The sequence below is a fragment of the Fukomys damarensis genome, unplaced genomic scaffold, assembly GCF_012274545.1.
Source record: "Fukomys damarensis isolate Sample0158 unplaced genomic scaffold, DMR_v1.0_HiC HiC_scaffold_30, whole genome shotgun sequence".
Lineage (NCBI taxonomy): Eukaryota > Metazoa > Chordata > Mammalia > Rodentia > Bathyergidae > Fukomys > Fukomys damarensis.
In genome coordinates, this window is record NW_022900942.1 from 1,392,236 (window position 1) to 1,403,546 (window position 11,311).

At 35.9% G+C, this 11,311-nt stretch overlaps 1 pseudogene; it reads left to right on the top strand.

Moving 5' to 3' along the window:
• Nucleotides 1–2,348: 2,348 nt before the first annotated feature.
• On the top strand, nt 2,349–9,981 carry LOC104854630 (annotated as a pseudogene).
• The last annotated feature ends 1,330 nt before the right edge of the window (nt 9,982–11,311 follow it).

The following is an 11,311-nucleotide window of genomic DNA, read 5'->3' on the forward strand; positions in this document are numbered from 1 at the left end:
ATATATATATATACCTCTGCAGTTTCAAAAATGCTTAATGTTTTCTCATATGCAAGGTTTTCCTTAGTTTAGGGATTCATAATTTTGGGGATTCATGGATCTCATTTACTTTTTTTTTCATTGAATTTATTAGTACTTTTTAGGTATACAGTACAGTTACATTTATCATTGGGATCTTGTACCTTTACATGATAAGTCTTGGTTCTCTTTTTTTGCCCATACTCCTGCTTTCGCTTCACCCCCGCCACCCTTCCCTATTTACAAAAACTTTGTTTCCATTTTTTCATTTTCTCATATTTTTTCTTTTGCTTTCTTCTTCAATTTCCCCTACCTCATTTATATTTTTATTTAATACATTTTTCTTGCAACAGATTTATATATACAATTTAAATATTTAATGTTACATTTTTTTCTACATAACCAAGAAACTAAGTTGTAGTTTCAGCACAAGGACAATTCTGTGTAATTTACATTTATCAAACTAGTGATATTCTCTTTCTTTTCAGTGGGATTAACTGCATCACCTCATTACTTCTTGTGGAGAGGTAAAAAAGAAGCATGCGCTATTGCTCATGGGAGACACACGCATGTTTGCACTTGCACACGCGTGCACACACACACACGCACACTGCAAAGGTCAATTTGTGAGTCCCACCTGCCCACACTTGTTGGCTACTTTTGCTCTATTCCTTTCTGTTCCCCTGAATTTTTTCTTTCCAAATTTATTTAGTTATAATTGCATGAATAAAAATTATCTATAAGATGTGATGCGGTAGATGGAGAAATATAAATTGTAAAGTTATTATAACATTATAGCTAAGTGATGCATCCACCAAGTATTTTCCATCAAGCAAATGAGGATACCAAGGCTTCTATTTCTGTTGAATATTTTTCCTCATCACAAAGTAAGTTTGGGATCTTGAATCAAGTGTGCGAGTCCAATATAACACACAATGCTTCTAGAGTCCCTCTTTTGCTCAGGAGATGAAGATTATTGCTCATCAGGGATAAAACTGTTAAAAAGCCTGATTTTTCTAAGGCTGTATTATCTTGTAAATCTCTATTTTTGGAACAACAAAATAATTTTATTGACATCAATTTTAATAAAAGCCCCCGAATTTCCTGATTCTTTAGTTTACCAATTTGATTTGTGTTTATTAATTCAGTTAATGTCCTGGTCCCATGTAATTAAGGAAAGAAATTCCCAAAGGTTTAGACAGAATAAGCCATCCATATTCTTACTTAGCTGCTCTAACCCAGATTGGTTCATTTCCAGCGAAGTCTTACAAGCTTCAAATATAAAGACAGTATTTTCTATCCTTGTTCACAGCCACAGCTGAGGTATATCCTCCACTGATCATAATTTTTGTAATGAGTGGAATTAGTCATACTTGTATATTAATGAAACATTTGGGGTTATGCACAAGAATAAATTATTAAAATAATACAGTAAGGGAAAATCATGAGACATTCAAGATCACGTACAAATGCTAATGCTGCCTGGCTCAGAGACATTAACAAAGACTTTTTCATAAAGGCATCTCATCAGTCAGATGATTAGATAACTGAATCAGTCTTTCTCAACCATTAACTGCATACTTTCTGTCCATGACTTGTTCTCATAGGTACACAGAACTGATGTCATGAACTACTTGATCTGTGTACTGAAAAGACCCAAAAGTAATTCTAAAGCATCTCAGTATAGAGATAATAGCTCAAAAGATGTATGTGATAAGTTGAGCCTTACAGTTTTTGTTTGATCATGAAATAATTCTAAGGGACAACCATGCCATACTGTGTCTAACAGTCTCAGAAAATGATACAAAGTGTGAAAAAGTATTAGTGCTCAAGAAAGAGATTAGAAGATACAAGATGTGTGAGTCAAGAAGAATAGGAGAATATAACCAAAGATTGGAATATTCATGTAGCTTGATATGAATGACAAAATTTTTGGTGTTAAATTTTTTTTCAAACTTTGGAAGTATCAAATTCCCCTGCAGTTTTGGAGAAAACATATGGTGCTGATCCTTGTCCTCACATTTTATCATAAGCAAGTCCACAGCAGGAGAAAAATATTTTACATTTAAAATGTTTCCAAACACTGTCTATTTGGAGTGTATAGAATGTTTGTTTTATTTTTTTCACCTTTCTTTTCCATCAGATTCAGTACACAGATGCAAGCTGTAAATCAAACAGCTGTTTCAGAATTTTTTCTCCTGGGACTGACAGATGATCCAGAACTGCTGTTTCTCACCTTCTACCTGTTTCTGGCCATGTATCTGGTCACTGTACTTGGGAACCTGCTCATCATCCTGGCCGTCCGCTCTGACTCCCACCTCCACAGTCCCATGTACTTCTTCCTTTCCATCCTATCCTTTAATGACATCTGTTTAGTCACATGCACTATCCCCAAAATGCTGGTGAACATCAGAGCACAGGATCAGAGCATCTCCTATGGAGGCTGCCTCTCCCATGGTTTTTCTTAGTTTTTGGTCATTTAGAAAGTTGTCTCCTTGCAGTGATGGCATTTGACCGCTATGTGGCCATTTATCACTCTCTAAGTTACACAGTCATCATGAATCCTCAGTTCTGTGTCCTGCTGGTTTTTCTCTCCCTGTTTATTAGCACTGTGCATGGCCTGCTACACACAATGATGGGCCTACGCATGTCCTTTTGTACAGACCTACACATTGCACACTTCTGTGAACTTGCACAGGTCATCAAAATTGCCTGTTCTGATACCCTTATCAATAACATCCTACTATATTTGGTGGGTGGCCTACTTGGTGGTGTTCGTCTCTCTGGAATCATTATCTCTTATATTCACGTTGTATTCTCTGTCTTGAGAATGTCATCAAGAGGAAAATATAAAGCCTTTTCCACTTGTGGGTCTCATCTCTGTGTTATTTCATTGTTCTATGGGACAGGTTTTGGGGTCTACATCAGTTCTGTGGTTACAGATTCACTGAGGAAGGTTGCAGTGGCTTCAGTAATGTATTCTGTGGCCACTCAGAGGCTGAACCCTTTTATCTACACTTTCAGGAACAGGGATATGAAAGAAGCCTTGAGGAGACTCAATATGCTATCTTCTTTTCTGTCATGTATGATTTTTTTGACATTCAGGTTTCCAGATCAAGTAAAAGTAACAGGATTCATTTTGGGGGGGTATGGGGCATCAAACTTGAGTCCTTGTGCTTGCGAGGCAGGCAGCACAACCACTGAGTTTAATCCTTGGCCACTAAAGTAACAGGATTTCAGGGGAGCTGCAAAGTCTGATCCTTTCCTTTTCATATGTTAATTTTCTTCCATGATTATATAACATAATGATGAGGTAGAGCTGAACTTGGCTTGCAATATGATGTTACTTTATGCTTCACTCTGTAAACTTGGCATATTCTAAATAGAATTTCTTTGCTTAAGTTCCATAGATACAGAGCTTGAAGCATATACTTTATTTCACTCTGTAAACTTGGCATATTCTAAATAGAATTTCTTTGCTTAAGTTCCATAGATACAGAGCTTGAAGCAGAATCTCTAATCCTAACAAATTTCTGTGGTGTGGTCTCAGAAGGTAAGATGAGAAAGTGGATAGAGCAGGGAAAGTAAACAAACCTGTGTTCATAAGCACAGATTTATGGTTATACTCATGTGAGTTGTATGTTAGAGCCAGTTCTACTAATGAAGCAAAAGAGTGAATACCCAGAGACTTTCAAGCAATTCCCAAGACCTGTCATTGAAAAAACATTACTTTCAAGGCAATAATAGCATCTGACATATTAGGATTATCATCTATAAAATTTTCATAATTGATGAAAGCTATAGCTTGAGATTATCATATTATTTATAATCATGATAGTTAACCAATTGTATCAACATGAGTAAGAACACCGCACCTGCTTGGATTAGCATTGTTTTGAGTGTATCTGAAGGGGTTTATTGAAGACAGAAGACACACCTTGGCTGTAAGTGACACCAGCTATTGGGCTTGTAGCTGACAGGGATAAAAGGGAAGTGAAGAATGAAGCCTTGCTTCTATTTTGTCTGAAGAGCTCCAGTCTTTAAATTTTCCTTGGTTGTCATTCTCTGGCTTCTGATAAGAACCTTTGGCTTCCTGTTACATAATTTCAAGGGACACTAGAGTGAGCTACAGGCATTCATACTTTGACTAGAACTTTCAGATCTCCAGCACAGATAGCCAGCCCTTTTTGCACTCTTCTACATCTGAGTCTCTGGGCTGCTATGGTAAGTCTACCTTGTAAAGCCTTATATATTCTTTGTTAAATCATGTTCTGTAGTCAGCACAGACTGAAATACATAGAGTACCTGCAGAACCCCACCAGGATACTTTTAGATCTTATAAACAAATTCTCAAAGTGGCCAGATGGAAAATTCACCTCGAAATTCAAATGCACCCCTATTCACCAATAATGAATTAACTGAGAAAAGAATTAGGAAAGCAATTTTATTTGCAACATAATAAAAATTAAACACCTAAAAATGTAACTAACCAAAGAAATGAGAAACCTTGACAATAAAAGAAAAACTATGGAACACCAAATAAATTTAGACAGACATTAGAAAATGGAGACGACTTTGTTCATAAATTGCAATAAGTAGTATTCTTCAAATGGCCACATTGGCAAGAACAATGTACAGATTCAATGAAATTCCTATTAAAGTAACAACATTTGAGGATCTAGAAAAATAATCCCCAAATCCATACAGAATCAGAAAGAGTTAAAATAGCCAAAGCAACTTTGAGCAAAAAGAGCAATGCAGCCAGGGATTTAGCTCAGCAGTTCGGTGGCCTCACTTGCAAGCTCAAGGACCTCAGTTCAATCCCCGGTACCAAAAACAAACAAACAAACAAAAAGAGCAATGCTGCTGAGCCCACAGTATAAGATTCTAAATTCTACCACAAAACCTTAGCAACAAAACAACATGCTATGTTTCAAAAACATATGACATAGCGAAAAATGGAGTAAAGCAGACCACATATAAAAAAATTCACCTCTAGCTATTTGATTTTTTGTCAAAAGAACCAAAAACGATGCTGAAGGAAAGTCTATTCAACTAATGGTGCTAGGAAAATTGGATAGACACATACTGAAGATTGAAATTAGATTGCTCTGTATACTACAAGTTAAAATTGTTCAAAGACTCAGTTAAAAAAGCAGAAACCTTGAAACTTCTAGAAGAAAATACAGGGAAAAGACTTAAAGCCACATGCATAGACTTCCTGAGTTGGACTCTAATCAATAATATCAAGAATCAACAAATGGCATTACATGAAATTAAAATATTCTTGACAGCAATGGAAACAATTAAGAGGGTGAAAGGACAACCTAGAGAATAGAAAAAAGGCCTTTCTTCCTAACGTTTTGATCGAGGACTATTATCTAAACTATGTAAGTAACTCAAAAATTAACACCCAAAAGACAAATACCTCAATCAAAGCTGGCCAAATGAGCTGAACAGACAAAAAATGACTATAAACAGCCAGTAAGTTTATAAAAAAGTGTTCAACAGTTTTGGACATTTGGGAAATGAAAACCAAAACTACTCTGAGATTCTACCTCATCCCATCTGGAATGTATATCATCAAGAACCCACAAAACATCTAATGCTGGTGAGGATGTGGGGAAAAGAAGAACCCTCATACATTGTTTATGGGATGTAATAGAAATATCATTTGATGTATCTACACCACTCCCAAAGTCCATCTACATAAGCATTAAAGTCAACCTATTATAATGATACTTGCATAATCATTTTATAGCTGCACAATTCCCAATAGCTGAGAAAGAAAGCAGCCTCAGTGCCCATTAATAGATGAATAAAGAAAATGTGATATATGTGAATATAACCCATCCATAAGGAAGAATGAATTAATAGTATTTACAGTAAAATGAATGGAAGAAGATCTATCATAGTAAGCAAAAGAGCCCAGACTCAGAAAGTTGAACATTGCATTTCCTTTTATCTGAGAAAGTTAAAATATTAATTCATAAATGAGTAAAATAAAGGGTATGATAGGAAACAAGAAGGTAGACTTTTGGAAATGGTATCAGCCAAGTGATGAGGTAAAGGAGAAGAGGAAAAATGTATTGAAAATAATCAATATGTGCTTCATTCATATACCAATTTCCCAAATCAAATATCAATCAATAGTCTATATTGCTAGTATCACTAATACAAATTATATCCATTTAAAAACAAAAAAGAGAATTGACAAAGCAACCAATGAAATGAGTTAAAAGCCAAATTTGACAGAATCCAGTATCCTTTTGTACTATATTCATTGGAGGATTTTAATTTCCTTTTTCTTTTTTTTTTTTATTTTGAGACAATGTTTGACTAAGTTTCGTGTTCTGTCTTCCAACTCATGATTGACTCAGGTTCACAAATTACTGAACTATGGCTACATGCCTCCATGTTGGGCTGAATTTTCTAATGTTAATTATTTTTTCAAGAGTCAAAGTAATTTCATTTGTTCTTTTTTGATGCTAATTTTGCCTTATTTAGACATCCATACACTAAGCCAATATTTTAGCCATGTTCTTTGTTTTTGGCTGCCTTTCTGAAATTTTCATGTGCTCTAAGCCATGGTCATCAGGCAACTAACTCATCTATCTCTTCAGTTCACCCATATTTCTCAAGCAAGCTCTTTCTCTGCTCTGTGAATCCAAAGATATTACATCTTCATTACTAGAAATAAGTATTTTCTGGCATATGAGGATACAAAACAGAGAACTTGACCTCCACCCAATCAATATCATATGATTCAGTTTGTCTTACCCCAAACCAGGTAGAAAGAGATGCATTGTTTCCTGATGATGAGCCTGTTTTCTCCAAAGCCCACTGTGCTCATGAGTCTTCCTCTCTTTACACTTCTATTTTGCACATTCAGGCGAGATACTGAGCATTATTCTCAGTGAATGCAAGCAGGTAACCTAAAGATTCTTAGTGTATTATTTGGGTCTAAACTAGGTGTTTTGCCACAATTTTATCCATGGGAAGCCATCATAAAAGTGCACATATAAGATGACAAGAAAATAGGTGCCTCATGAGCCCATTTGATTGTCACCTTCTTGATACATTCTCACCATTATTCTTCAAGTCACCTGCTCTCTCTTCACAGCAGCAGGGACGATTTTTTTTCCTCCTGAATAGAAATCTATTCCATCTCAAATTATGAGTTTCATAAAATATTATCCAGTTTATTTGAATTATTTTGCTGCTGATGAAAGTGTATTTATCAGTCTATTATTTCTACACAGCTGCTCCAATAATGTAGCAGCCTGGGTAGACTAAGAACTGTAATTTATTTTGTCACAGATCTGTAAGCCAAAGTTTGAACAATTAGGTTATAGAGATATGGCTTTTCCTGAAGTATTTATCCCAGGGATGGGAATGGTTGTCTTGGCTCAATGTATTCTTTTTCTCTTCCTTCTGTGGGTGTCTGTGTCCCAATTTTCTTTTCATAAAAGGAACTCAATTATATTGGATTGAGTTTCACTCTGATGATCACATTTTTGATTAAAGAATTTTTAAAGGTAGTTTTGCCTTTATTTCTGTAAAAATACCTAATATCCAAATCAAAATTTTTACTTTTTTATTAGTATATATTTTTGTAGATAATGATTACATTCATCTTGGGGGGATAGCACAGGTACAAAACTCTCCAAAGATAGAACTCCAAATGCCGTCATGCTCCACTATATTCAGGGTTAGGATTTGAGCATATGAATTTTGAAGAAGACAGATCACCCCCATTATGATCTCTTCCTATCTTCTTCCATAAGCTGGTTGTAGTTTCATTAATACGCAGAGAATTTTGTTTCAATCCTTTAGTGGGGATGTGCAGATTGGAGAGGAGAAAGAGATTCATAGAGGATCACTCAGTAGTTTCCTAGTCCCCCAGATTTACTGATTAAAATTACTAAATACTAAATAGTAAATTACTAAATTACTAAGAGGTGTAGGAGAAGTGGGAAGGGTAGGGGGAAGGAAATAAGAGAAAAGAAAAAACATGAGAAAATGAAAAAATGGAAATAAAGTATTTCTAAGTAGGGAAGGAAGGAGGAGGTGAAGGAAGGGCAGGGTTAAGGGGAAAATGAGAACCAAAACCTGTCTTGTAAGGGTATAAGATTCCCATGATGAATGTAACTGCACTGTATACCTAAAATATACCAATAAACAATGAGAAAAAAATAACTAAATACTTTAAAAAGGAGAAGCTGAGATAGTATCAACATCGGCAACAACAACAATAGTAACAACAACTTGAACATGTGTTATCACTCTCCAAAACTAAGAATGTGGACCTTTTGTCATATCTATTACAGGATTTTAAAAAGAGATCATTTGTGGTTGAAGGTTTAATGTATTTAGAATTTAAGGGCAATGTTTTCTAGTCATAACACATGTCTGCATGTGAATAACCTGAATGTCTGCATAACCCGAATGTCTGCATTCCAAATTCTAGGAAAATTATCAGAGAATAGTCAAGAGTCAATGCAGTAGTCTCACAGAATTTTAACCCAGTTTTTGTTAAACAGTGTGTTCATTTTTTCCACATTATATTCTCATTGTTATATGGGCTAATACATAAATTATCTCAGACATAACTTGACAATCATTCAGATGCTTCTGAGGCTTGCAAAAATTAGAGACCGTTGTTCCAGGACAGGGATCCCCAACCATGGGCCACAGACTGGTCCATGCACTGTTATGAATTGGACTACACAGCAGGGATGAGCAGCAGGCAAGGGAATCATAGCTTAATCTGTATTTAAAACCACTGACCATGGCTTACATTAACACCTGAGCTCTGCCTCCTTTCTGAGAAGAAGTGACATTACATTCTCAAATGAGATAAAACCTGCTGTGAATTTCACATCCAGGGGATCTAGGCTGCCTGCTCTGTAAGAGAGTGTAATGCCTAATTATCTCAAGTGGAGTTGAGGTGCTGATGCAGTGCTGTGGAATGGATGCAAACAGGGATTAAAATAAGCAGACAGGCTTGACTGCACAGAGATCATAATAAATCTAATGCTTCAGGACTCATTAAAAGCCTACTAGTGAGAAGTAGATAACAATTAAGCTGCATTTGATGGCAGTTACTACAGTGGAATAATAATAGGTATGAGATATACAAGAAAAATAATATTTTTGAATAGTCCCAAACTGTAATCTCTCCAATTGGAAGAAAAATTATTCCCATAATACTTGTCTCTGCTGTAAAAAGATGGGAGATCTCTACTCTAGAACATGTAATAGGTTCATTCCTTTTCTTCTGAGGCATGAATTAAATGCAAAGAAATATACATATCTTATATTTCATTCCAATCTCAGGACTTGCTTCAGTTGTGAAAAAGTGTGGGTGTCCTAAAACAGAGTGAGAAAAATAAGAGCAAAGAAAATTTGACAGAGACAAGGATCAGAACAATGATCTGAGTATTTACCTGTGTTTTGCATGTGAATTAGAAGGTTTTTTTGTAAGATATTGATAAAACATTTTAGATATATTAACTTCATCTATAGTATCTGCTAAACATATAGTGCTGGTCTTCATTTCAATATTATGTACAAAAGACACCCATAGATATGACTGGTCACTCAAAAATCTTTTTCTTTTACCTCATTTTAGCCTGTCTTTTCCATAGATTTAGCAACAACATGAAATTCCAAAACCAGGCAGTACTTTTAGAATTTTTTCTTGTGATACTGACAGATGATACAGAACTTCATTCCCTCATTTTCAGCTGGTTCCTTGCTATATACTTCATCACCATCCTGGGAAATCTGCTCATCGTCCTGACCATCAGCTCTGATTTCCACCTTCATGCCACTGTGTTCTTCTTCTCCAAGCTGTTCTTCACTGATGTCAGTATAACGACTACCATGATCACAAAGATGCTGGGGAACATCCAAGCACAGGTTCAGAGCATCACCTACAAAGGCTTCCTACTCAGATAACATTTGCATTAAGATTAGGAGGTGTAGAAAGTTTTTTTTTCTTGCAGTCATGACCTGTTACTACTATGTGGCCATTATTTAGCCCCTAAGGTACCACGTCATCCTGACCCCTGACCTCTGTGCCTGGCTGGTTCTTCTTTCATTGCTTCTTAGCACTCTCTATGGTCTTTTTCCACAGTCTGATGGCACTGCAGCTGTTCTTCTGCACAAACATGGAAATCCTTCTCTTCTGTAAACTTGCTCAGGTCCTCTCTTTCCTGTTTTGGTAACTTCACGAATACTTTTCTGATACATTCAGAAAGAAGCATAATTTTTGATGTTACCATTGTTGGAATCATTTTTTCTTATATAAAAATTGTCTTCTCTATTTTGAGAATATCATCACTGGGGTGAGGGTATAAAGTTTTTACCACCTGTGTGTCTCCTTCTTTATACTACAGGACAGGCTTTGCAGCGTTCTTGAATTGTGCCCCAACTAGGTAAAAATGAAGTGTCCTTGGTGTTGTACACTGTGTTCTGTCAAAAGATGAACCCCTTTATACTCTGAGGAACAATAACAACAAAAAAAATGAAGGTAGCTTCAAGGTATCTCATTACTGTAAGCCTCTTATATGTTTGCATCATTATCTTTGAGCCAAACCAACACCAACTGACCACTGAGGACCTTAGCCAAGTAGACACTTCCAGCAACCCAAGAGAACCCAAAACCCCTCCACCCTCACCTCTGGCTTTCTGGCTACACCTGTTCCTCATCTACACTACAGAGGAACAGAGGGTCTTAAAGTCCATTGCCCTGATCTAGAGCAGAAGTGAATAATAGTAAGATGGCCTCATTGCTAAGTCTCCATCCCAATAGGTAAATTTACTATATTTATCAGTTTATTCATTATAAACATATTTAGGGCTAGTCTTGGATTTCATTTTATTTATGTATTTATTTTTTGATACCTGGGATTGAACTCAGTTCCTTGCACTTGCAAGGCAGGCCACCGAACCACTGAGCTAAATCTCTGGCCCTGATTTCATTTTATTTCATATGGTTAAAGGTGATAGATTAATAACTACCACAAATTGTCATTTTCTAAGCTGTGTTTGAGTCTATTGTTGTTGCTGATTGTATCACTTGGACTAGTGTTGATTGATCTAATTACTTATCTTTCCTGGTATAATGAAAAATGAGACTGCCCCAGAGTTATTAGAGACTCAAATCCTAAAGACATGATATATCACTTTTTTCTCATTGAGTTTATTGGTACTTTTTAGGTATACACTACAGTTTCATTCATCATTGGGATCTTGTACCTTTACATGACAAGTCTTGGTTCTCATT